The sequence below is a fragment of the Polistes dominula genome, unplaced genomic scaffold (genome assembly GCF_049000335.1).
Source record: "Polistes dominula isolate Pdom_NZ unplaced genomic scaffold, Pdom_raw_medaka contig_31, whole genome shotgun sequence".
Taxonomy (NCBI): domain Eukaryota; kingdom Metazoa; phylum Arthropoda; class Insecta; order Hymenoptera; family Vespidae; genus Polistes; species Polistes dominula.
This window is the reverse complement of record NW_028300925.1, coordinates 1,587,159-1,615,089: the sequence shown is the minus strand read 5'-3', so window position 1 is coordinate 1,615,089 and position 27,931 is coordinate 1,587,159. Positions and strand designations below refer to the sequence as shown.

General features: G+C 36.1%; 1 protein-coding gene and 1 long non-coding RNA gene across 4 annotated transcripts in view; one reads left to right on the top strand and one right to left on the bottom strand.

Annotated features, from left to right (window-relative positions):
- Positions 1-27,931, bottom strand: part of Su(var)3-3 (lysine-specific histone demethylase Su(var)3-3) — a 149,912-nt gene that overhangs the window by 35,605 nt on the left and 86,376 nt on the right. The gene's annotated exons all lie outside the window — the stretch shown is intronic.
- On the top strand, positions 544-26,534 carry LOC149032946 (uncharacterized). Of its 3 annotated transcripts, XR_016176130.1 has the most exons (5): positions 544-2,912; positions 2,999-3,375; positions 10,023-10,179; positions 17,172-17,222; positions 24,399-26,534. It is a non-coding gene; the product is annotated as an uncharacterized LOC149032946 (long non-coding RNA). The 3 variants fall into 3 exon arrangements; XR_016176128.1 differs by having other exon boundaries at positions 544-3,375; XR_016176129.1 differs by lacking the exon at positions 17,172-17,222 and having other exon boundaries at positions 544-3,375.

Below are 27,931 nucleotides of genomic sequence, written 5' to 3'. Positions count from 1 at the left end.
TATCGATGTATATAAGGAGTTCTTGCGAGTAAAACGCGCCCGACTATCCGTGTACGGAGAAGAAGAGAACGAAGAAGAAACGCCATGAGTAAAGGAGAGTAAGAAAAACGTTCCTTGAGAGAATGAAAAGGAAGTAAAAAGTCTTTAAAGTGTGAGAATACTTATCAAAATGAAATCAATTTCTTTCCTATAATATTGTGGAATAATGTAATTAAAGTAATTTTTACAATAATGTTACATAATTAAAAAAAAAATATTATTTTGTTGTTAATAATAAAATAATTTTCTCTGTCATTCAAATAGAAAGTAAAATATTTAATATTAATTATTTGAAATGTATTTAATTAAAAGTACAAATATTGAAAGTTATCCAATTATAAAAATAAAATAAATAAATTCTAAATGTACCTACTTTAAAATTTATTTATTGCATTTGAATTTTCTAATAGATAAAATTATTAACTTATTTTCTTGTTTTTTATTTTTTTTTCTTATTTTATTCAAGTAATTCAGTCGAATAAACGGTTTCGGTGTCGAGAAAACTTCTAGGATTCTCTTAAACGGGATATTCCTTTTTTAGTATATCGAAGTTCGATACATCGATAGTTCGATAGATCGATATATCAAGGTTCGATAGATGCTGCTTCTCTTGCTGTTGCGTTTGCTCCAACTTCAGTTCCTTCTGCTAGTATTGGTGTTGGTTTCGGTAACGTTCATTCGTCGGTTCTCTTTTCTCTTTTATTAAAGTTGACGCACGAACTCGAAATAACGCGCCGCGAAAGCGCGAACGTTTTATCCAAATTTTTGGTCCCTTTCCCTTTTTTTTTCTTCCTCTCAATTTATTTGAAATCTTTACGACCCTTCTTCTTTCGTACACATACGTTTCATGCATGTATATATAAATATTTAACTTAACGCTCTTTGGTAGTAGTTTTTAATTAGGACTTTTAATTTTCGATGTAACAAAATGTGAATTAGAAATGCTTTTTAGATTAATCCAAAGTAAAATAAATAAAAATAAGAAAAGTATGAGATAAGACAAACATTGTTAGTGTTTTTATTGGACCACCTGGAATTACAAATTAACTCGCAACTATTTTTAATAGGGAACATTGAAAAAGTAGAAGAAGAGTTAATAATAGAAGACTCAGATGAACAAGAAAAAAGAAAAAATAAGGTGAAAGAGGGTGGCGAGGGCAAGAGGGTGCAGGGGGTAGAAGGAGAGAGTTAGGAAAGAAAAAAAAAGGGGATCGTTTTTCTTAGCATCCAACGAGAGGAACGATCAATCTTCTAGCGCGGAAAAATACGTCCGCGTAATTATTCGATCGCCTACTCGGAAAGTGTCGATCCTGCAAGATTTCTTTTCTTTCTTTCTTTCTTTCTTTCTTTTTTCTTTCTTTCTTCTTCTTTGCTCTTTCTTCCTTCCTTCCTTACAGTCTCGTCGAAAACAACGAGTACCGGACTAATTACCGGACTTTGCTCGTTAACTTTACGATCCTCGCGGGGTCTGAACTCTATGACTCTCCTAAGATTCGAGAGAGAGAGAGAGAGAGGGAGAGAGAGAGAAAGAGAAAGAGAGCAGTCAAGGAAAGCTTACGTGTCGACTTAAAAAATAAAGTCGAACGGCTTCTTCACGGTTCTCCAAGAAAGAAAAATCAACTTTACTAACGTAAAACGCGAAAGTAAAACGCGAATGATAAAAAAAGAAACGTACAAAAAAGAAAGAATGAAATGAAAGGAGATGGAAGGACAAAAAAAAAGAATAAGAGAAAAAGAAAGGATAAAAACAACATGGGGTAGGGAACTGGGAGGAGGGGGGTGGAGGGGGTCCATTAAGTGATAAAATAATTCAAGCGTGGAAAGGTTACCGCCTTCGACGTTCCGGCCTAGTTTATTTTAGTCGTGTCACGACCGTGTCATACTCTCTTCCCAACTTCATTTAACGACGTTTCCCGCTACTCATTCCCCTCTCTCTCTCTCTTTCTCTCTTTCACTCTCTCTTTCTCTCTGTGTAATACTCTCACAACTTTGAAAGAGACTTTGAGCCGCAATCACCGACACGCGGTGTGGACCTTCCACCGTTCTGGGACGTTCTCTTTTTGTCAAAGCATTTCGTAAATTAACACATTAATTTCTGCCGCCCATCGTCATCAATTCCGTTCCTTCCTTCGTTCCTACCCACTCTCTCTCTCTCTATCTCTTTTGCACTTTCTATCTATCTTTCTCTTTCATACTCGTTTACTCTACCAGTCTCTCGCTTTCCCTCTCACTATAGCAATCTTTCTCTTTCTCTCTTTCATACGGGCGAAGAAGCACCCCGTTTACACTGACAGCAACCGCCATAAGTAATGGAGCCATTAGCGATTAATTAATTGAGCAGTAAAACAATCGACGAGAATATGCTTTGCATATATTTTGCATAGCAGAAAAGCGTTCGGTCTTTTCGTTCGTTCATTCACTCACTCACTCACTCACTCACTCACTCACTCGTTTGCTTGCTTGCTCAACTCACTCATTCGTTTTACTCAGTTCTATCTATCTATCTATCTATCTATCTATCTCTCTCTCTCTCTTTTTCTCTTTCTGCATGGGCAAGAAAACATCTCGAGGTCTTTTCTGGTACCTGGTTGCCTTTACGAGGAAACGAGAACTATGCTCTCGTAAAAGCCGTCCTCTTACCTCTTTTCCATAGGATATTCCTTTAACGTTGGAAAAATCTTTTCCTCCTTCTTTTTTCTCTACCTTCATATATATATATAATTTTATTCCTTCGATTCTGTACCAACTAAAGTAACGAAAATTCATTGTACGAATGATAAGAGTAAAATATGAAAAATACAAAAAAAAATATTTTAAAAAATGTTCTCTCGAGAAGAACTAAAAATTCTCTTACGTGATTAAGGTCAACAAAGGTAGGACCAATTTTTTTTTTTTTTTTATTTAAAACGAGATAGAAAGAAAGAAAATAAAATTAAATAGAAAGAAAATTGTTCTGAAGAAAAGGGAAGAAGTTAAGAAAAGAAAGGAAACATTGTTGATGAATTGGAAATGTACGAAAGTTAACGAAAGAGATTGTGTGTCGGACACAGAAGGTTGTGGCTAAGGAAACGTTTGAGAATCTCGAACGTTGGACTTTCGTCGTGCGTTCTGGCGATGTGGTTGGCGGAAAGGGGGTTAGGGAGGTGGGTGAGGGAGAGTGAGGTTTCGATCGAGGAAGAAGGAAACGAAAAACGGTGGATGGAATGAGATGGAAAATGAAAGAGGAAAAAGAAAAGAATAATACGAAGAAGAGGAAGAAGAAGAAGAAGAAGAAGAAGAAGAAGAAGAAGAAGAAGGAGGAGCAAGAGGAGGCCGAAAAGTTGAATACCGGTGAAGGTGAGTGTAAGTCACGGTACTTTATCTTAGTACTGGTAGAAATGCATGATACATAGAAAAGAGAAGGTAAAACGTGCTGAGAGAAGGGTACCACGTGGAAGAGTGACGAAGAGGATGGATACGTAAAGGTGTATATTTGTAATATATATGTATATACTCTCGTATATGTATGTGTGTTCGTATATGAGTGTGAGGAAGAGTCAAAGCAGACTCTTCAATGATGTTAGTCGGTGTGCAATCGTTGTATCCGGCTCTCTCTGTTCGTCCTCGCGGCAATGTTTGCACTGTATGCGTGTATGTACGAATTGCAGGATGAACGCGATAGTATTGAAGGTATTGGTGTTAGTGTTAGTGATAGCGATGTGCTGATGGTGAAGCGCGCGCGAACGCGGCCCGTGTGTCGGGTGTCGGGTCGTAGACCACAGCAGAGTCAGCTCGGAGCAGCGCCCAACCGGTCGGGCAACTTTTTAACGAGCTGCGGTTCTCTCTCCTCTCTACGAAAGAAGAAGAAGAGGAAGAAGAGGAGGAAAAGGAGGAGGAGGAAAGTCGAGAGAGGAGCTTGGTCTGAACCATCCGAGAGAGAGTTGAGCCATCCTCGCTTCGAAATGCATGCATGCATGCATGCATGCATGCATGCATGTGCGCCATGTGATACCAACTGGAGAAAGAAAGAAAGAAAGAATTTAACAGAAAGAAAGAGAGTAAGAGAGAGAGAGACGAGTTTCTACGCTCTCAGCAATCCGCCCCATACGGTTATAGGGTTAAACGGCCGAAACCCTGGCACTCTTTCTTTCTTCCTTCCTTTCTTCTTTGATTTTCTCTTTCGAATTTCTCATTCTTTTTATTCTTTTCTTTCTATCTCGTTTTCTCTTGTCCTTTTCGCTCGCGCCTCAAATCCTTCGGAATCGAACTCGCCCGATTACCTCGCCTATTTACGGCACTGACCGACGATTCTCTGATCAAACTCTTCTCTCCCATCCACCCCCCCCTTCCCACCTTCCTTCCTACTTCGCCAATTCTTTTTCTTCTTCTTCTTCTTCTTCCTCCTACTATTCCATCGCAAAGTAACAGAACGTTTAACGCTGCTAGGAATATATAGTAGTGCGCGTTCACAAACGAGTAGAACTAGGATGTCCATGTGATGGCCTGGTTGAGGTAAGAGGGGGAAGACTCACTCGTCCATTGTGGCTCTTTCCAAGAGAATGAGATAGAGAAAAACAGCAAGGAAGAATAAGAATAAGAAGAATAGAGAAAGATAGAAAGAGAAAAAGGGGACTTGCGCTTTTGGTTGCTTTTCTACGTTAGCTCGACCGACGTTTTCTTATTCTTATTGGCTTATCCACGATCGCTATCCGCGGCACGGCGAGAGAGGATAGGCACCGTTCCTCTCTTTGGTGCTCGACTATCGTTACAACCATGGTAGAGTATCTATTTTCTATCGGACGAGAACATTTTTCTAGTTGCGCGAACATCGACAATCCTATCGCGATCGACGCCCTTGGTCCCCCCACCCACCCATTGCCTCACCCTCTTCTATCTCTTTCTTTCCCTTTTTTGGGCTTGTATTTTATATAGAGAGTAGTCCAATCGTTCAGAACAAAAAATAAAATATAGAAACAGATAAAGAGAGAAAGGATGTTAGGATAATATAAGTGGGACAGAAAATACCCCTGGAATGATCAGGATTTGTCAGTGACTCGCTTTTGGGATTATGGAAATGGCCGATGGATGTGTTGGTCCAAGCCAAACGAAATTGCATCGTGTCGTGGGAGAGATTATGATCGATGTCGTGTCCTCTGTAGGTTTCTCTTTCTCTCTTTCTACATCCCACCAACCGGACAGCCTTCTGATTTACCGTTGATCTTCTCTCCCAACATATACACACACACACACATATAGAGTTAGATATAGATACTCTCAGAGAAACAGAAAAAAAGGAGCAGAATAATAGAGTAGTAGATTTTCCGATTCCGTAAAATACGTTCTGATCGATTCTGTCCCTACGTCCCTACGTCCTTACCTCCTATTCTTTTTTTTTTCTTTTTTTACGTATTAGACGATCGTCCAATCTCTGGACTTGTTCCCCCCAAAGCGTTTCAGTGCTCGAGGACGAAATCGATTCCAACTGTCGGCAAGAGGAAGAAATCCGACACCGTATTACCATTCGAAGCAACTCGAACGAACGAACGTACGAAGACCAAGAAACGAAGAAGAGGAGGAGAAGGAGTGTGTGCCGATGGTGATGGTGATGGCGATGGCAATGGTGAAGAAGAAGGAGGAGGAGGAGGAAGGAGGCAGCTGCTTTCGTAGCTTACTTTCAACCAACTACAATAATTCTGTTTTCACGATCTCTCAAGAGTTTTACGAATACGAGTGGCAGGTAAAAAAAGAAAAAGAAAAAAAAAGAGAGAAATAGGAAAGAGTGAGTGAGTGAATAGTATCGAAGAACGCGAAGAGTTAACGCTAACAGCGATACGATTCGACGATTGGAAATAGCAACGCTAGAAAAGTGTGAGAGAAAGAGAAATGGAAAGAAAGAAAGAGAAAGAGAGAAAGAGAGAGAGAGAGAGAGTGAGTGAGTACAGCTACTACTCTAACAGCAAGGAGTAGAAACGTTAGACTATTCTCACGAGTAGCCTACAACGATACTTCCATTCGATTCGATTCGATTCCCACTCGATTCGACTCGACTCAACTCGTATCGACTTGACTTGACTCGGTAACGTTAGAGTCCGCCACTTTGAGTCTTCTTCTTCTTCTTCTTCTACTTTTTTTTCACTTTGATTCCCCTATATCTCTCTTTTTCTCTCTGCTTCTCTTACAAGCTTTCCCGATATTCCCTGAGTTTATTGAATCGCTGGATATCGAGTACTAGAGAACTCAGTATTAGTAGTCGGTCTCCTTCCTAAAGGAACACTTCTTATCCCAACAACATGGAATAAGAAAGTAAGAGAAAGAGAGAGTGTATGCACCTACACTTGGAATCCTAAAGAAGAAGAAGAAGAAGAAGAAGACGAGCGGCTCTTCTTTCAAACGGCCACCACCTCGAAGCGGATATCCACCGACGCCATGAACCAAGAAATCCGGCCGAGAGAATCTTCCCGAGCCATCTTCTTCTTCTTCTTCTTCTTCTCTTTCTTCTTCTTTCTCTTCCACCACCACTTTCTTCTTCTTCTTCTTCTGCTTACTTCAACTCGAAATGCACGCGAACTCGCGAAATACCGTGGCTTCCACCACTCCGATCCACGGGACCTTCATTAACAAAGGCTTACCTTATAGGATATTCCATCTATTTGCGATAGTCACGAACGGTCAGGTCGTTAGTTTCCTCGACGATTCCTTTTTGGATACCATTCCTTCCTTCCTCTCTATCTCTATCTCTATATCTTTCTTTATTTATTTATTTATTTCTTTTTATTTTTTATATTTATTTTAGCTTTCTTTTTCTTTTTCTCTCTTCTAAGCTTCCTAACTTTTACAATCTCGACCATTCAACTTTATCTAGGAATACGTACATCTGCTTTACTCGGTATAAAACATGAAACTCACTACTCCTTTAAGTATATAAGTGAAACCCTACGAAACACACGTTCCTTTAAATTCAATAACTACAACTTTAGCGTTATAAGTTTTAATCGGGTTTCCTTTGCAAGTATTTCTGTATCTTAACTTCATGTGAAAGATTAGAACACAAATTTAGATTATTTCATTTCCAATCTTGAAAATAAAATTAGCAAAAATTTTGTCCATCTGACTAATAGCCAACCAACGAAAATATAGAACTCTATTATAGAAGAAGAAAAAAAGATTGACGAAAAAGAAGAAGAAAAAAAGATTGACGAAAAAGAAGAAGAAAAAAAAAGAAGAAAAACAAACAAACAAACAAATAAAAAAAAAAAAGTAACGCATAGGATTATCAAAACGTCGATAGGCAGCGATTATCGCCGAGTTCCTAATAACAGATCCCGAAGAGAATCACATCCTGCCTTAGTCGAGAACAACCCTCTTATTCTCATTTTCTTTCTATCTCTGTCTTACACTCTCTCTCTCTCTCTCTCTCTCTCTCTCTCTCTCTCTCTCTCTCTCAACAAACACGTAAGAAAATTGTATCCACCCGTCGTAGGATTATAACTAGACGGGCAGACAGCATCCAAGAAAGAAAGAGAAAGAGAGAAACTTCATGGTTGTTCGTAATCGCAGATTTTTTTCATCTGTCGATCATCCGGTGAACTCAACTATCATCCGATACACACAAAGTTACTACTCCGTTGCTCTAGACGTTACGTTAAAGGTTTGATGCTCGTAATGCGAGTACAACACGCGAGCTCAACTCCCAACAACAGAAAGAAAAAAAAAAATAACCAAAGAAAGAAAAAGATAGAAACAGATAGATAAATAGATACATTTAGTATCTTTCTCTCATCGAACAAAATTTTTCTTTCATTCTTCTTCAATTTCAACATCATCTAGTCCACTCTTCTTAACCTTCATCTCTTTCATCGAGCAAACGCAAAATTATCAATGATAAGAGCTCGGTAATGAGAGGAGAGAGAGAGAGAGAGACAGAGAGAGAGAGAGAGAGCATAAGTTTGCTTCGAACTGGCCCTCGAGTCCTTGGGGGCTTCTTCGATTATTTCTTATTACGTATTTCAATCAAAGCAAAGGGTCAATCGATGATAATAACCTTCGTCCGACGTTACCCTTTTCTTTCTTTCTTTCTTTCTTTCTTCTTCATTTTTTATTTCTTTTTTATTTTTTTTGATTCGTCCTTCATCGTATTCTTCAGTTTGAACAGGGTGCAAAGTGTAAGCAACGATAAAGAGAGAAGAAAAACAAAAGGGAGAATGAAGAAAAGGAACCGTGGAAAAGAACAGATAAATCGAAGTATGGAGGTAAAAGATTGGAAGAAGAAGAAGAGAAGGAGAAGGAGGATAAGGATAAGAGAGGAAAGAGAGAAGTAGTAAAGAAGAGGGGGAGGAGGTAAAAGAAGAGGAGGAGGGCAGAGGGTTGTAATGAGAGGGTAGCGGAGTGCCGATAAATCCAACGGGGTCTCAGCATTCGTAAATTACAACCTGTCAATACTGATCCCCGATAAATAAATGAGCTTGCCCCCACGCATGCATAGTACCTTGGCCGTTCCTCGATGTCGGCCCTTCGAGCAATGTTGTAGACATCGCGAAACGACAGAAACGGGCCGCTCGAGAAAGAACCAGAGAGAGAGAGAGAGAGAAAGAGAAAGAGAAAGTAAAGAGTAAGAAGGAAAAAGAGAGAGAGAGAGAGATAGAAGGTTTGAGATCGAAGCAGGATTCAACATGGTTGGAACGTTGTTCTTTGCTCATGCCTCGGTCGTGCGAAAAAGCCCTTTCTCTCTCTTTCTATATATATATATATATATATATCTTTCTCTTTCTTACCTTGTATTATCTAATCGAGTAATTTTCGTTTATTTTTCTCACCAACAAAATCACGAATTCTCCCCTTCTTCTTCTTCTTCTTCTTCTTTTCTTTTCTTTCGTAGGTTGGTTTGGTTTGGTTTGGTTTGGTTTGGTTCGAAGAAAAAAGGAAAGAAATGAAATAAAACAAATAGAATAAAGAAAAAAGGGGTCATTGGCGAATGGAAATACAAACGAATCAGGTTCGATACGGTGCCGAACGTTAAATCAAAGCTGCCAAAGGAACACGGTCATCGATAATACTTCGGTATCATATTGCCAAGGCAAGAAAAGAATGCGATTGCGTTCTACCACCTCTTTCTCTTTCTCTTTCTTTTCACTTCTCTTCTTTTCTTTTCTTTTCTTTACTCTCTGTAAGCCCTGTGTTGCACACTTTAATTCCATTAAATACAACCGACATAGGTAGGTAAGTACTTTTAACAGAACGCCGGTTCTGTTCGTTCTTTAAAGGTAATACATACATACATACATACATACATGCATACATGCATACATACGTAAAAACGAAAATTCAAAGACGAGAAGGATCGAGTTAAGGATTCAAACCAATCTCATGGATTTGGGGATTTCCTTGTTTTTTTTCTTCTCCAATTGAAATCCAATCCCCAATACAAATTTAAATTATTAAATCGAACAAAGTATACTTTTGTATACTTCGAAAATTGCGAGATATCGACCAAGTGTGTCCTTCCTAAATTTAATAAAAAAACAAATAAAATAAAATAAATAAATAAAAATGAAAAGAAAGAGGAAGGAAGGAAGGAAGAGTAAGAAGGTTCCTTGCTTCCCCCCCCCCCACCCTTACATTTCTCTTCGAGTTTTACGTGGGACGGACGAGTGTCCGTAAGACGGGAGGAGATTGTACGGCTTCCAAGCTTCGAGTTGTACCTTTTGTATATCGCGAAACGGAAACGTACCACCCGCTTGCACGATCCAGGTGTGCCCAGGCCTCTCCCTTTCTCTCTCTCTCTCTCTTTCTCTTTCTCTCTGTTGCATTAGAGGTATACACTCGGTTGCACGAACTCGTTCGGTCTCCTTCTCTCACTCGCGTTATCTTTTATTTATACGGAGCTTTATATGCGGTAGCAATAACGCACCTATCCGGAGGCGAGCATTGATATCTCTCGTGCACTCTCTTTCTCTCTCTCTCTCTCTCTCTTTTTTCGTATCTATGTGTTTTCTCTCTTTTGAAAGGGCCCAAGCCGCGGAAACGCGAAAAAGACAACGGGTGGTGCACAACGAGTGGTGGTGGTGGTGATGGTTGGTGCTCATACACAAACACAAATACAGAAGAGTCCAGCCAGTCCAGTTCACTTCTACCATGCCGGGAGGTCAGCGATAACCGTTCACGGTACCACGGCATGCTTTACAACGTGCATTAATTTACCAACGTTGCATAATAGATCATTAGCCAGTGCTCTCCTCTGACGCAATCGTCACGGATCATTATCACGCTCTCGCGTGTAACGTCAAGCTCGTTGCGTACCGAAAAATTGCTACTCGACACGACTGAACATACCCCCATCCCTTTTTCTTTCTTTCTCTTTCTCTGTCTTGTTTTTTTCTTCTTTCATTCATTCATTCATTCACTCACTCACTCACTCATTCTCGATATACATCACATCAATTTTTCAAATATATTTACTATACTAAACCATAACGCGATCTTTTTCTTTTTATTTTTACCTTGTAATTACTTACTCGCCAAATTGGAATCTCCAAATTGGAATTTATTCCCTGTTAAAATAATCCTTTTAAATCTTATTAAGGAAAAAAAATGTAATAATAATAATAATAATAATAAATAAATTATAAACACGCTTGTTGATTTGATTTGGGTTTTTTTTTTACTTTTCATTTTTTGTAGTCGTTGATATTTAATATTCGGCTAATGAAATTTTTCTCTTTTACGAGATACGTGCAATTTTGCGTTACAACAAAGCATATATTCTCGTACTTCATTGACCCTTTTTTCACGTATCACTATCACATACTTATTTACTTACATTCAATTCGTTTTCTTTCGTGCAAAAATATCCAAAAAAAAATAAATTACACAACTCGAATATCTCGCGAGTGTTCAGCATCATTCTTCCATCGTTCGGATTACGAGAAATGACTTAACAAAAAAATAATATAAAAAAAATAAAAAAAATAAAAAATAAATAAATAAAAAACAAACGAAATCTTCTTTAAAATCGAATCGCAAGAGAAAAATCCTTTCCCTCAATTACCATAAATTATAGAAAATTACATAATCGTATAAACGAGCTAAAGAAACGAATTCCATAAGAGCTGATAATTCATGAGCCCTTTTTCGGAGTAACGAAATCCGCCCCTGGTCGTGGCCCAACACAATACGTGCTCGCAACTTTTCTCGTCCCTTCTTCTCCACTTTCTCAAACTCTACCTCCCCAAAACCCTTTCCTTTACCTCATTCCTCCCTCTCTTTTTTCACGAAGTAGTCGGGTTGTACTCGTAGCGAGGCGTGCAGGACGAGAGAGAGAGGGCCGCTTTAACGACCGGCTTAAAAAAATTGGCCAGTTTTCGTTTACCGAGTCTTAGTCGGTTCGCGAGGTCGTTAATTTTCGGGTGGTCGCCGGTGGTATACACGTCTTTTCCTTCGACTGACGAGAGAAGAGAGAAGAGGAAACAAGAAGAAGAAGAGGAAGAAGAAGAAGAAGAAAAAGAAGGGGGTAGAAGAGGGGGTGGAAAGGGGGAAGGGAGGGGAGGGGAAGCTTTGAACCCGAAGGAAGGATCGCGGCATCGTGAGTCGAGCTACCCGAGCGTGCCCGATGCTGGATTTCTCTCTTTCGCTCTTTCTTTCTTTCTTTCTCTTATACTTATTTCCTTTCATCTTCTTTCCTCTCTTCACCAAGATCTTCCTCTTCTTCCTCTTTTCTCCTTTGCCAAGAATCGAGCCGAAGCACGACGGGTGAGCACTTGTCGTAATCGTTAACGACGCGCCCGCTGCCGGCGTCCTTCTTCTTCTTCTTCTTTTCCCTTTACGTTTAATTATCACTTAATTGATACAGGGTGTGACTTCGATTATTATTATATATTCGTATCAACGATAAACTGCCTTAACTTTTTTTTTTATTATGCTTCTTTATTTATCCATCTGTATATAATTTTTTGCACTGTCCATCTTTCTCTTCTTCCTTTTTAATTTAATTTCTTTTTTTTTCTTTCTTTCTTTCTTTCTTTCTTTTTGTAAATAATAATAAAAAAAGACAAAAAGGATATAATCAAACGTATCTTTGATTATACAACTTCCTTCCTATCCATTTAAATTCCCTCTTACCCTCTTTCTTTTCGATTTTGTTTTTTTTTAATTTTTTGTTTTTGAAAAAGATGAAATAAGGGATAACGAACGATCTGTAGAACACATTTTACGAACAAAATTTTAAAAAAATAGTCACCGGTTGTTAAGCTTCTTTGGACCGACGGTATATAAACTCTCTCTCTCTCTCTCTCTCTCTTTTATCTCTCTCTTTGCGAAAATTCGTCAAAAGCGTTTGTATTTAACCATCCCCTTCTTTCCTCCACCCCCATCTTCTCTCTTCTATCTCTTTCTTGAACTTTCCAAGTTAATCGGATATCAAAGCTGATCCGCTCCGACTGGCCATCCCCTTCCCTCCCGGCCCCTCCTTTCCTCTCCCCTTTCTGACAAGTCTCTTACTTCTTGTTTCACCGTGATAATTAATTATGAAAGTCCTGTTGTCAAGCTTAGATCGGCAACTATGATATTACTTCGTTTCACGTTTCGTACGAGAGACACACTTTCGAAAAGGGAAGTTGAAAAGGTAGGACAGAGATAGTAGAAGAAAGAGGAAAAGAAACAAAGGAATTAATGGCGAGAAGAGCAAGTAGTAATAGTAATAATAGTATTAGTAGTAGTAGTAGTCAACGATTAGGTGAAAGATCATTTACACGTTAAACAAACATTTCTTTCAATTTTTAATTCAACGATTGTTTTATCCGAGCACTTACATTAGGGATTTTTACTAATTTTATATATTATTAATAATAATAATAAATAATACATTTATAATATTAATATTTTATATGTAATACACTTTAATGATATTTTAAAATAATAAAATAAAATAAAGAATGGTAATGTGAATTCCGTTCACAAGACAGTGATCTTTTTATTTAGATTGCAAATAAATAAATAAATAAATAAATAAATAAATAAATAAAAATAAGAAGAAGTATTTAAACGATCGCGATTTAGAAAGACGATGACGATGACTTCCCCCTACACCTTTCGAAATTTCGAATAACTCGGCACGCCCAACCTAACTTGCCACCACCACATCAAACCTCCTCTTCCTCCTTCTTCTCCTCTCTTTCTCTTTCTCTTTCTCTCTTGAACGTTCTCTCCGACAGAGTTAAGATTTTCAGAGTTACGCTTCACTTCCCTCGATTCTGGCAGCGTAAAACAGGCCAACTTCCATTTACCGAGTCTCGCTCGATTCGAGAAGTCGTTAATTTTCGGCTGGCCGTTGGTAGAATGCGCCCTGTCCACCTACCAGACCTTGAATTATCTCGAAGTCGCTAGAACGGATAAACCGGTGTCCATGTGTTTCCTTCTCTTTCTCTCTCTCTCTCTCTTTAAAAAAAAAAAAAAAACCCTCGCCCAACCTGTCAACTCCACCCCACTTTTATGTGTATACATATATCTACTTTCTACAAACACATGAATTTTATATTACGCGTATTATTATTTTTTTATAAATGTATACGTATAAATATATATGTATGTATGTAGAAAATTTTATATATATATATATATATGATATATTTCATTCGTATATATTTATGATATGTATAATATTCTATATGTATGCATTCATTCATATATACGATATCTCATTTGTATGCATCTATGTATACATATTTATATTTATATATATATATCATTTGGAAGTTGTATTCCATGTGTATAGATTATGTGTTATTGTATGTATTACAATAGGCATGTGTATGTGCATCTGCATATGCATTTATCTATATGTATATATATATACTATTTCGTATGTACGTAATTATGTACGTATGAATACATATATGTTAAATATATAAGCATATGTATGTATTTAGCATGGAATGGCTAAAACGGACTCTCTCTCTCTCTCTCTCTCTCTCTCTCTCTCTGTCTCTCACTCCCTCTACTACTACTATGCTCCATCAAAGAGAACTGCGAAATTAACGTTATCGTAAACGACGGTGCCGTTTAGCCGGAACTTTGATACTTATCTTAATAATTCCTCAGGGCGTATCTACATGAGGGTCCTTCGATACAATAACGATCGAAGTTACGAGATTAGAAGAGAAGAAGAAGAAGAGAGATGGAACAGAACAAAATGAGAGAAAGAGAGATGAATGTAGTATATATATATATACGATACTAAAAGATAAAATTCCATGACCAATTACAAGTAGCATTCATTTTCTCTTTCCTGTGATGATCTTTTCATAAAAATGTGATGTACGAATAATAATCGAACGTTAAAGCGCATAACTTTTTATCAAATATTTTTTGTTGTTTTTTTTTTTTTAATTTGGTATTCCATCCGACCGAAAGGATCGTAAAAGATGTGTATAATTATGATTACAAGGCGATACATTAATTAAGAAGGCTCGCGTAACGCACGCGCACGTAACTACGCAACCACGTTTCCCACCGTTCGAATTCTTGTTACGCGCGAAACGCGTGGAAAAAAGGGCTGAAAGGGTGAACAGGTAGTAAAGGTTGTTTCTTCTTTTTCTTGTTCTTATTCTTCTTCTTATTCTTCTTCTTATTCTTCTATTTTTCGTTCCGCATGAGAAACGTTTAGAGATAGTTCTCGATCGTCATTCACTTTACCCGTATCTGGAGAATTTCGAATAACTGAACATTTAAGGAAAGAAAGATCTTAAGTGGAGAACTTTTTTCCGAGAAAAATATATCATAGAAAAAAAAAAAAGAAAAATAATTCTGAAGAAAAATAATTTCAAACGATTAACTCAACGATCCAATTTCTATTGAGTTGTCTGGAAAGTTTGTGCGGATTTTTGGTAGATGGCACAAAATTCTATTACTAAAAAAAAACTTGAGAAGTTCTGGAAAGGATGAAATTTTGAAGTTAACCTTATAGATGGAAAAATGTTGAACCAAATGGTACTTATATATAATTTAAATAAATATGTAGCAAAAAAATGCGTTGCATTTTAATCTTCTGTCAAAATCTGCACGAACTTTCCGGACAACCCAATATATAAAATGTATCAATTAACACATTAACCAAATATTTTTATTTCACATTTTATTGGTTCTTCTTTTTTTTTTTTTTTTTTTTTTTAATAAAAATATTTGCAACGATATTAAAAAAGAAACATTATAAAACATCGTAATAATTGTAGATAAATAATTAAAATCGCGAGTATATTAATTGCTAATGCGAGTTATAATAAATAACATTGCAAATCAACATTATTGACGTGAAACCAAACCTAGAAGCCTAACAACCATTTATATACCTACCCTCAATCCATAACTTTTCAACGCCTCTTTAACACGATGAAAATATAGGATACGGCTTATATTATCTCTAACTCATAAAATTAGAATAACCGTAGTAGATTAAGGGGACCTTCTACTCTGCAATTTAAAAAAAATTTTTTTTTTTTTTTTTACATTTTTCGAATGTATATATATGTAGAAATATTGTGTTAAGATTTCAAAGAGATCCGATGTCTCTAACTACATTTTTGGTGCCTGAACGTAACTACCTCGGACCGCTTTCCTGAGCGTTCGGCGCGCACGGACGACTCTTATCTTGTTCAATCCCTTTCTCTTTCATTGTTTATTCAAGCAGTTTTTTTTATTGTAATCTGTATAATCCTTCGTATTGTCAGGTATATTTTTCGGGGGATCAGACATAGAGAAATATATAACTGTCTGAAGATGATGATATATAGATTATTAAATTATGATGATGTTAATGGGCTAATAATTTGAATAAAACGTGGCCCATTGCTGGGCCCATTAATCGGCCAATGATCAACTACCATTAATGGGCCGATAATAAATGCCGGTAATGGGCCGATAATAAATGCCGGTAATGGGCCGATAATAAATGCCGGTAATGGGCCGATAATAAATGCCGGTAATGGGCCGATAATAAATGCCGGTAATGGGCCGATAATAAATGCCGGTAATGGGCCGATAATAATTGCCGGTAATGGGCCGATAATAAATGCCGGTAATGGGCCGATAATAAATGCCGGTAATGGGCCGATAATAAATTTTAGTAATGGGCCGATAATAAATTTTAGTAATGGGCCGATAATAAATTTTAGTAATGGGCCGATAATAAATTTTAGTAATGGGCCGATAATAAATTTTAGTAATGGGCCGATAATAAATTTTAGTAATGGGCCGATAATAAATTTTAGTAATGGGCCGATAATAAATTTTAGTAATGGGCCGATAATAAATTTTAGTAATGGGCCGATAATAAATGCCGGTAATGGGCCGATAATAATTGCCGGTAATGGGCCGATAATAATTGCCGGTAATGGGCCGATAATAAATGCCGGTAATGGGCCGATAATAAATGCCGGTAATAAGCCGATAATAAATGCCGGTAATGGGCCGATAATAAATGCCGGTAATGGGCCGATAATAAATGCCGGTAATGGGCCGATAATAAATTTTAGTAATGGGCCGATAATAAATTTTAGTAATGGGCCGATAATAAATGCCGGTAATGGGCCGATAATAAATGCCGGTAATGGGCCGATAATAATTGCCGGTAATGGGCCGATAATAATTGCCGGTAATGGGCCGATAATAAATGCCGGTAATGGGCCGATAATAAATGCCGGTAATGGGCCGATAATAATTGCCGGTAATGGGCCGATAATAATTGCCGGTAATGGGCCGATAATAATTGCCGGTAATGGGCCGATAATAATTGCCGGTAATGGGCCGATAATAATTGCCGGTAATGGGCCGATAATAATTGCCGGTAATGGGCCGATAATAATTGCCGGTAATGGGCCGATAATAATTGCCGGTAATGGGCCGATAATAATTGCCGGTAATGGGCCGATAATAATTGCCGGTAATGGGCCGATAATAACTGCCGGTAATGGGACGGAGAGTTTTTTCTTATATTTTAATTTTTACTATTTATTTTTAGTCAAAAACAATAAAAAAAAGGTCAAATTTACGTTTTTTTTGTAATTTGTCCACCATTTTTTTATTTATTGATAAAATTTTTATATAAAACTGTCACTTTGTAGCTGAAGTCATACAGAATATAAAACCATTTTACTTTTATGTTTCAGGTAAGCCATTCTCAAGTTCTGATGGAGCTACCAAAGCACTAAAGTTTTAAGGTGTTTTTTTATACTACTGTTTTTGCAATAAAAAATTAATTAAAATGAAAAAATAAAAATTCATTCATATAGTTTAAGACTCAATTTAACAAACCCAACAACTTTTAGATCGATATCTTTTATAGTTTTCTTGGAAAAAATTCGCGAAAATAGCCTTTTTTTTAGGTGCTCAGAGTAGAAGGTCCCCTTAACAAGCCACGAATGAAGGGGCAAAATATAGTTAAGAGAAGGGTTGAAGGGGGAGGGAAAGAAAAAGGGGGGAATGGTCTTATACTCGCGCTTTGTTAATGCACACACACACACACACCTACACAAACGCACAACTCGTCTACTAAACTCTCAAGAAAATCAACTACCACTCGTAAAACTTGAGCCTCCCTCGAAATAACCTCCGGTCCAAGACCACCGGAAACCGCAACATAGGAAGCTAAAGAAAAAATAGAAAAAAAAAATAAAAATAAAAATTGAAATAAAAAATCTACAAAAGACAAGGGTTGAGTTTAAGGAACGAATCCTTAAACTATCTTCCTCTCACCTTAATCTAAGCGTAGGAGGATTTATTGAATACAATTCGGATGATTTCATATTGTTCATCTTTATATAAAATGTTAAAAAAAGAAACAAGAAAAAAGATTAAAAATTATCTTGAACTTTATGAATTTTATTGATTTATTTTTATCATATTATTATTTATTTAATTTTGCGATAATATTTTAAACTAACGTGTGCTAGTTAGCGATAGCTGTGTAACGTTTAGCATTATACGTTTTGTTCATCTCTATATAATGTGCAAACAAAATTCAGAAAAAGATAGAGAGAGAGAGAGAGAGAAAGAGAGAGAATGAGGTATAAAATAAAAAAAAAAAGAACTAATAAGAACTAAGTGTGTTGTGTCTAAAAAGAAATCCAAATCAACGCGTACGAGAGATTAGCAAGTGCGATATTTAGCGATAACATTTTTTTCCATCCGGTTATATAGAGTGTGAAATAAGCCGAACGAGAGAGAGAAAGAGAGCTAGAAAGAAAGAGAGAGAGAGAGAGAAATAAGATGATGCATAAATAAGTGTGAGAGAGAGAGAGAGAGTTAGGCTCGAGGCATCGAACGGCAGCGAATCGTTTTAGGTTTCAAAAGAAGAGTCGATCGGTAACTAGAGAAGAGATGTAGGACCAAGGAAGAAGAAGAAGAAGAAGAAGAAGGAGAAGAAGAAGAAGAAGGAGAAGAAGAAGAAGAAGAGAAAGATAAAGAGAGAAAGAGAATGAGAAAAAGGAGGAGGAGGAGGAGGAGAAGAAGGCCCTTCGGAGTTATCGTAATCGTTAACGAGACTGCTGTCAGCATCGTAAGATACCCGGGGGTCCCTCACCATTAACCTTCCGCTAACAAAGGCATTGCCACGTTCTTCGCTCCCGGCACCTACCCTCCCAACCCCCTCCCCCTATATCCCTCCCTTCCTTTTTCTTTCTCTTTCTCTCTCTCTCTCTCTTTTAATTCCATCTTTCTTTTCCATTTCAGTTCTCGCTTTTCATCTCTCTCTTTCTCACTCTCTTCCTTATTTATATGCATAACTCAGGAAAGGTGTAATGAAAATTTCACGGTCAACTCGATTATGGGCGATCACCGGGTTCCTCTGAGATAGATAGATAGATAGATGATGGTTAGAGATGGTTAGATACTTACTCAGATAGTTAAAGAGTTAACGGAGATCAACTTCCACGCCTTACTTTTTCTTTTTTCTCAATCTCTTTGAAGATTTTATAAACGCGCGCGTGTTCATATGTACACATACGAGTGAGTATATTTTTCTTCTTTCTCTATCTTTTTTTTTTTTTTTATTATTATTATTATTATGTGTCTATCTTTCGTTCAAGTTACTTCGTCGCATAGTCAGCAATTCGTTTATTCTCGAGATGTGTTCCTAACTAATCCCCTCATAAACTGTTTTCTTACTTTCTTTATTTATTCTAGTTCACTTTCTTTATCGCTTTCTTTATTTGTCCAAAAGGGTTTGGGCACGCGTAAGAGGGTTCTTTCATCGTTAATAAAAAAGAAAAATAAATTATCCGTGTAGAAGAGACGTAGTTAATTTTTCTCGTGCAATATATAGCACGTTATCGAGAAATAAAAATACAAGATAAGGTGTGCTGCAATAAAAAAAAATGATAAGAAGAAATAAAAAAAAAAAATATAAAATTTTATTGGTTTATTTCAAAGGAAAAAGTATAATATCAATTTATCAAGATTGACTATCGATACTTGGGATCAACGTCATCAACTTGACGTTTGCGAACCCATGGTGTAATAATAAAATTTCTATGTTGAAAAAAAACATATATATATGTCTCTTATTCTTTTTTCTCTCTCTCTCTCTCTTTCCGTCTGTCTGTCTATCTGTCTGTCTCTTTCTCTCTTATGGTTTTGATAAGGGACTACTACGGCCGAGCCCTTTTTCGTGAGAGGTCGTTAAAGTTCGATCGGTATCTTCTCTACGTTGGAAGAGGAACCCGTCCCATGAGACTTTGACTCGTCGATTCCCCAAACACGATTCCCGTTTCCTTTCTCTCTTTCTCTTTTTATATTTCTTTTTCTCATTCTACCGATGGCTCACGAATTTTCGTACCGGTTGTGTCGACGAGGTTGTGCGCGTCGATCGTAAAAGCAAAGTGCCAAAGGCGAATGCATCTGTTGCCTGCGAGTCGTGTATAACGCCGTTTAAATAAAATTAAAAGAAGAAAAACAGAAAAAAAAAAACAAAAAAAAATATTTAAGAAACATGACTTTTCTTTCTTTCCTCTTTTTTTTTTTTTTTCATTGTATTATTTTTTATTTTTAATCGGCAGATCGTACGATCGATAAAATTAGTAAGGTACGAGAGAGGTAAACGAGTATCGTTGAAAGTACAACAAAAAATGAATAATAATATAAAACGAACTTACTTGATAACTCGAGACTAATTGTTAGAAATGTAATTAGAAAATGTGATTAGCGTGATTATTACGTAAACGTATTATCAATGGATATAAATCGTGTAATAAGTTTTAACCTACCGCGTTGTATCTTTAACTGTTAAAAGAAAAAAAACATAATGATTAACTAAAGATAATATATGATCACTTTGCGCAATAATAAGAATGAATTATCGACGATTAGGAATGCTTTAGAAACGTTTTAGAATGGTATAAACTATAAACGTTTAGTAGAGTAAGATAGCAGTAATCGAGAGCAATGGGATGTTTTCAAGTGTAAAATGTACGAGAGTTAAAACTATAGTTTTCATCGTTTACGAAATAGAATTGGCGTTTAATCGTTCGTGGAATCGATTCTACTAGTGTGTTAGTGAAGAGTTCGTAAGAAAATTGAAATATAATAAAAAAAAAAAAATGCAAAAAAAAAAAAGAGAAAGAGAAAGAGAAAGAAAAGTGGCAGGTGATATTGCGGTTTAGCGCTCCAAGAAAGATCGTGATTACGTCGTAGTAGAAACCGTCTCTGGAAACAATAAGATCCTACTGCTGCTGTTGCTGTTGCTGTTACTGTTGCTGTTGTTAGCTAGCAAACTAAGCCCCAGCTAGAACAAGTTACGAAGGAAGGTAGATTGGTTTGCTCGTAAAAGACGCAAGGAAAAGTCAGCACACCAGTTATCTTGTGACTACGAGTGAAAGTGTACCGTAAGCATCCTAGTTTCGTTTGCAACTTGAACACGCCGCCTTGCACGGGGCCTTCTCATTTTCTACATCGTCGTGAAATAGAAAAGAGAATGAAAGACAGAGAGTGACTGAGTGAGAGAAAGAAAGAAAGAGAGAGAGAGAGAGATTGCACAAAATGAGAGATTTTATCCTTTTGAAATATTCGACTTAGAAATAATTACAGTTGGAAAGACGCGCTAATTACAAGCACGAAGAGAAAAAGATAGAGAAAGAGAATGAGATTAGGAGAGAACTTAAATTGACTGATATACCTACCTATCTACCCTCCTTTCCTCCCCCATTTCAAAGTTAAATGATAACCATAATGATCGTGAATTACGCAAGATCGGGTAGGGTTTTCGTCAACGTCCTTCTATCTTCCGTGTGAATTTATCGAACGACACCCCACGATGCCGGATGATCGATCGTTCTCGTTTAAACGTTTACACTGAATTCGTGCTAACACCTACCTCACAACTATAATCTTGATATACCGTCAGTTCAAAGGAACACGATTTTATTCAATAAAAGACAGAAATGATCAAATATAAACGAAAAGGAAAAACCAAATCGTCAAGCATTTCTTTGCTTATTTTTTTGTTTAGTTGATGTGTTGTGAAACATTAATTTATAAAAAGAATACTCATGGTTAAATATATTCGGATCTTTCATTGACATATTTGGTACGTGTTGACAAGCGACCATGTGAATCTTGGCATTCTTTAATTTTGATTATTCATGATAACATATATATATAGAAACATTTAATAAAATAAGATTGGAATTATCTCTTTGGTTCATATTCGTCAGATACTCTCTTGGGTATTTAATCATTGTTCCAACCGACGGAGTGAGGAAATAAAAAAGTGTTAGGGGAAAGATATTTCAACGTATTCTCCATAGCTGATTAAAGTTCGGTCAATGCCGGGGTCGCGGCTGTCAAAGTCGCATTCTCGATCGATAAATTACGTACTCCCTGAGTGAGAAAGCAAGAGAAAGGAATAGAGAGAGAGAGAGAGAGAGCGAGAGAGAGAGAGAAATACTGTTTGAATTATCAGCACGCATCTGTCTTTATCAAACCGGTAAAGTGACGCCCGGAATCCGGTAGTTTCTTTCGTTACGCGTAACAATCCAACAGTCTTTGATTGATTTCCCTGTTACTCGGTTGCTAATGAACGTAAGTGCGTTAGTTCAACGTCTGGAATTAGAAAAACTTGTCTTTTACGTTAATTAGACAAATTTAATGAACTCGAAGAAAATTAGAAAAGTTTCAGCAAAAATAAAAGAACAAATATACAAAATACAAAAATGAGAATAAATGAATAAAAGAAATTTTGCACTTACTTTGAAACGTTGAGACTACCAAGGTATCATCGGACTTCGTAACACGCGAGATATCGTGAAGAAAAGGAAGCCTAAACTACTGGAAATATACGTGCGTGTCTTGTACTTGTATTACATATAAATATATATATATATATATATATATATATATATATATACAACAAACCAATGTGCAGTAACAAACACACAAATGTACATGTAAAATATACAAAGTAAGTTTAAAACGTAAGAATATAGAACTACAAGCATATATGTATTTTTATACTCATATATATATATATGTATATATGTATATATATATATAGAGGGTATGTGGCTTCGATATTAACGACACGCCTTCAGGCCGAAGAATAATCTCCATATGTATGGCAAAATGATACTCCATCGAGCGGCAAAAACCAAGATGTATTTGCATTCATTTGCGAAGCTTCGATAATTACGGTTATTTCGTCTAAGAAGAAGAGAAGAGCTTTTCTTATTGCATACGTCATTCTCAGACTCGTACTCCTACGGCACGCACGTATTTATGTATGTACGTATGTATGTATATATGTATGTACGTACGTAAGTACATAAGTACATGTTTACCTATAAACTATAACGAAAGGTTTACTCAAATTGCGACCCGATACGGAGTCGCACAAATTTTAACAAAAATTACAAAAAAATACAAATATTTAACTTCCTCTTTAAATTTGTGACTACAAATTATATTCACATAATTGTTTAATTATTTCTTATCAATAAATGTCTTTATCAAAATTAGTTCGAGTAAAAAAAGGGATCACCAGATGACAAAGTTTGAGAAGCCCTGTTACTTTAGTATATGAAAATATATTCAAAAAGTAAATAAGAAAGAAATAAAGTAAGTAAGTAAATAACGAATGAATAGAGATGATCGTTTACTAAAGTATGTAATAGATGATGTAAAAGGATTTAACAAGGTACAATAACAAAAAAAAGAATATATATATATATATATTGAAGAGACCATAGAGACATTATATCGACCATTCTAAATATATCCCCTTACGCTTATAATACTTAAACGCATATTTATGCGTATAAATAAATATAAAAGTAATATTATGGAAAATGTGGTGTCGACAAAGCGTTGTCGACAACATTTGCACTGTGGCAAGCAACGTTAGTAACAACATGGCCTCGGCGTTCCTCGTAAAACGGATTAACGAGCTTTCGGCCGCATCTGATATTCCGCGACCACTCCATATAGTCCTTAACGTACATACACACACACATACACACAAATACCACCTACCTAAACATATAAAACTAGTACTAAATAGATATATAATCTAGTAGTAGTAGTAGTAGTAGTAGTAGTAGTAGTAATAGTAGTAGAACGTGTATGGTCTCTATAGTATATGACGCACGAGTGGAAGATATCGAGTAGTTGAAAGAGAGTAAGAGAGATAGAGAGCTTCGGTAGTTGATTAGATTTAAAAGAATGCTCCGTCACCTGCATCGTTGAAAGGAGACTAGGCAGGCAGTCAGGCAGTCAGGCAGGCAGGCAGGCAAGGAACCCAGAGGGGCGGGCTGTGATCATCCAAGGGACTTGAAATCACTGTGTGGTAGGGTGAACGACGAGTGAGGAGCACGAGTTAACTTGAGTAGGAAAGAAAGAAAGAGAAGAAAAGAGTAGAAAGACTTGGAAGAGAAGGGGGACTTGGAAGAAGGAAAGGTGGTGGTAACGAAGATGAAGGAAGGAAAGTATGAGAAGGGAAAGGGAATGGAAGGGAGAGGGAACGAAGCATGAGGCCCCAGCGATCACTGACCGCTTTCGCCGATCCCTGCCGCCAACTAGCCACCTTTCAGCGGCGCAGCCATCGGAGCATCCTTCTTCTTAAGGCCCATTCACATCGCATTGCTAATCAAACTCGACACGGTCTAAAAAAGAAGTTCCACGGGATTTCGGTTCCATGGGATGGATGGAGAAAGAGAGAAAGAGAAGGACTACTACTACTACTACTACTACTACTCGCGGAACGAAAAGAGAAAGAGAGTAGCCACAGGAAAGATTCGTTCCCCTTACTTTCCCCTCTTCCTTCTCCTCCTACTACTACCACCACCCTTTAGGTTATTCTTTTTATTATTTCTTTTTTCTTGATTCATTTTCTTTTCATTTTCTTTTAGTTCGAGACAATCGATGACGACGTTTTCGTCGAACACAATCAACCCTACACCATCATCAACCATCATCTGCAGCAGCAGCAGCAGCAGCAGCAGTAGCAGGAAAAAAAAATGATTTTTCGTTTGGACTAATAAACTTTATCTTCCTCTATCCGAAATGTCTATTTTTTTTATTTCTTGTTTTTTTTTTTTTTTTGTATTTCGTTCGATGAGGAAAGTCTGTTACACGTTCGACAGGTTTGTACGCTTTAGCCTGTTGTCGATGACGAGCACTCAACGAGATTATTATTTATTGGATTCGTCTAACGGTGCCTTTAAGAGGCCGTCACCCAAATGTGGCTATACGAGAAGGATAGAAGACTATATATACATATATATAGCATTCGATTTTTGATATTGTGAAACGATAGAATGGATGAATTTATTAAGTCGTTTCTTTTTTTCTTTTATTTAGTTATTTATTTTTTTTTTTTTTTGGCATTTTATTCCCCGTGGAAATGATTTATACAACAATTTGTTTTTCAATAGGACTCCTTCTTCACGATAAAAATATTTTTGAAATGTTACTTAGCAAAAACGAATTTATTGACAGAGACGAATTGAATCGGTCAATTTAACTGTTTTCAATGGTGGATAAATTTTCGTTAACATTTTTAATTTTTATTCAAATGTATACGAAAAAAAAATTAAAAAAAATAAGGAAAAAAAAAGGAGAATCATTTTAGAGAATATATTTTTTATTATTTTTCAACCGAATAACCTGACAGATTATTTTAAGAATGTATTATCTCGTTTAAAAGTTATGCGAACGAACGAACGAGACTACTATGTATGTGTAAATAAATATTTTTCGTCGTAACGACCAAGCAAATATGACGTGAGAAGTTTTAAGAAGAAATCGTAGAAGATAACGCGAAACGGAAATAATCTGCACTATACGAGATAAAAAGTCTTTCTGAGAAACGGTAGGATTGTTCATAGTCTTCATCGTCGTCGTCGTCGTCGTCGTCATCATTTAATGAGAAAGAACGAAATAGGAAGTTAAATTGATATAAAATAATCAAGATTTATCTAACCGATTAGAATTGTTCTTCTCTATGATAAATTTTCATACAAAGTAGTAATAATAATAATAATTATTATTATTATATAAAGTCTGTTGCATGTTCAATCAAAGAAGAAATTAAACGAGAAAAAAAAACAGAAAAACAACAAGTATGGAATATTATTACGAACGAGTTTATAAACCACGTGTAAAACGTGTTACGTGTTCTATGTGTTTGCGTGAAATCAGTTGGTGTAACTAACCGAAGCGAAAGGTGTTAGGTTCGATGCTGTAACGTTCGATCAATTCAAAGTGTTCGACCTTGGTTAGAATAGCGTAATAATGATAATGTAATTCTCTATGTAAAATCATCGAGCTTACGTTCTATTACACCGTTAATGATCTTGAAAGTGAGAATATAATGGATATTTATTTCTCTCTCTCTCTCTTTCTCTCTCTCTCTCTCTCTCTTTCTCTCATTTGCTTATTTTCATACAGTCGATGATTTCAAATGAAATTCGATGAGAGCGTTGTATCGACTACTACGACGACAGACACTCGACACCAATCCTTACGAAAGAAATATGATGATCTAAAGAATCTTATCTCTTAAGATCATACTAAACTCTTATCCGTTGTTGCGGAACTATACATAGCTAACTAGCCAACCAACCAACCGATCAACCAACCAACCAACCAACTTGAGAATCTTCCGATGAAATTAAGGATCATAAAATTGGCGAAGGACGTAAATGTTCCTTCGTGCTGAAAGATATTGCATCGTAAAAAGACGACGATTCTATCCTCTTACGTTTTTTTTTATTTATTTTATTTTATTTTGCTCCCCCCCCCCTACCCCTTTATACATATATTGCTTGAAGAACTCTCAAATTAACCTTCAACTACTCTTCAAATTCAAAAAAAAAAAAAAAGAGAAAGATGCTTCGTTGGTTCGTTCGTATAAAAATGGGAAAAACGATAAACTTACATAGGAATCGTAACGATTAAATTTTAATTTTAGAAATCTATAAAATTATATTTATATCAGTACAAATAATCCAATATACTTAACATTAAATAATAAAAGAAATAATTACACGAGTTAACATTACTTTTAGAAATCAATAAAATTGTATATATATATATATATCCATTTTGTAATATATTATGTTAAGTATATTGTACATTAGATATATAAGTATATTGAATATACTTAACATTATATATTACAAAAAAAAAAATAATTACTTTTAGAAACCCATAAAATTGTATTATACATATAATATATATCCATTTTTTAATATGTGTGCCCATAATTATGAAAGTTGTCTAAGTCATGTATCTCTTGTTTCGAGATATTTAAAAATTTCTATTTGAACACTGTATGAATTCTATATAATATTAAAATAACAAACATTATCTAACGATTCATTCATTTTTGACAATATCGTGAAAATTACATTGAATTTATTTAGCTTAAAATAAGGTGCTGCGTAATAACTGATAAACTGATTTTTTTTAATTTTAACTTAAACCACTTTCACAATTATGGGCACATATAATATTAAGTATATTGGATATTGGATATATAAGTATATTGGATATACTTAACATTATATATTAAAAAAAAATAATTACACTAGTTAACATTACTTTTAGAAATCAATAAAATTGTATTATAGATAACACATATTACGTTGAAAATAAATAATTATAGTTCACTAAAACGATGACAAAAATCATCTATAACTAACCAATTCAAATAAATGAAGTTTATTTAATCAATTTCATACCTAACCAATCACTCGTGTGTGTATAATAACGATTGAACAAAAAGTAAAAAATTTGAAAGATAATTCGAAGGAACAGGAATAGCAATTTTGTCAAGTAATCAAACCCTAATACTTAACTCGTGTTGTTTGTTGGTAGTAGTTAGCGTAGAAACGTTTCGAGTTAGATAAATCAGGGTGAAACGACGATGTCTTTAAAAAAGAGTAAGAGAAAGAAGAAGAAGAAGAAGAAGAAGAAGAGAAGGGTGCCCGCTGCCAATGCAGACCCCTACTTTGAGCAGGTAAAGGTAACAAATCACTTTTGAACGACGAGAGGCGGAACTACTACGAGGTACGGTTTTCTGAAAGGAGGCGGCGGCAGCAGCGGCTTCTCTCCGTGGGGAACCACTTGACGTGTCCTTACACACGATTCCTGACACAATGCGCCGGATCGTTTCACACTCAATAAGAGAAGAATGCGTGAATCGCAAACAGACCTTTAAAGACAATGGCTGAGAAGAATAAGAAGAAGAATAAGAAAAAGAATAAGAAGAAGAAGAAGAAGAAGAAGAACCTTGAACGTGGAGGAGTCTGCAAAACCGGTAAGTGTACGACGAACCTTCGAATAAAGTTACCTATGGGGTCGTCTAATATAAGAAGAAAGGAAGGAAGAAAGAAAAAGAAGAAAATTTGAAACAAAAGAAAAATCCTTTAGCATATAT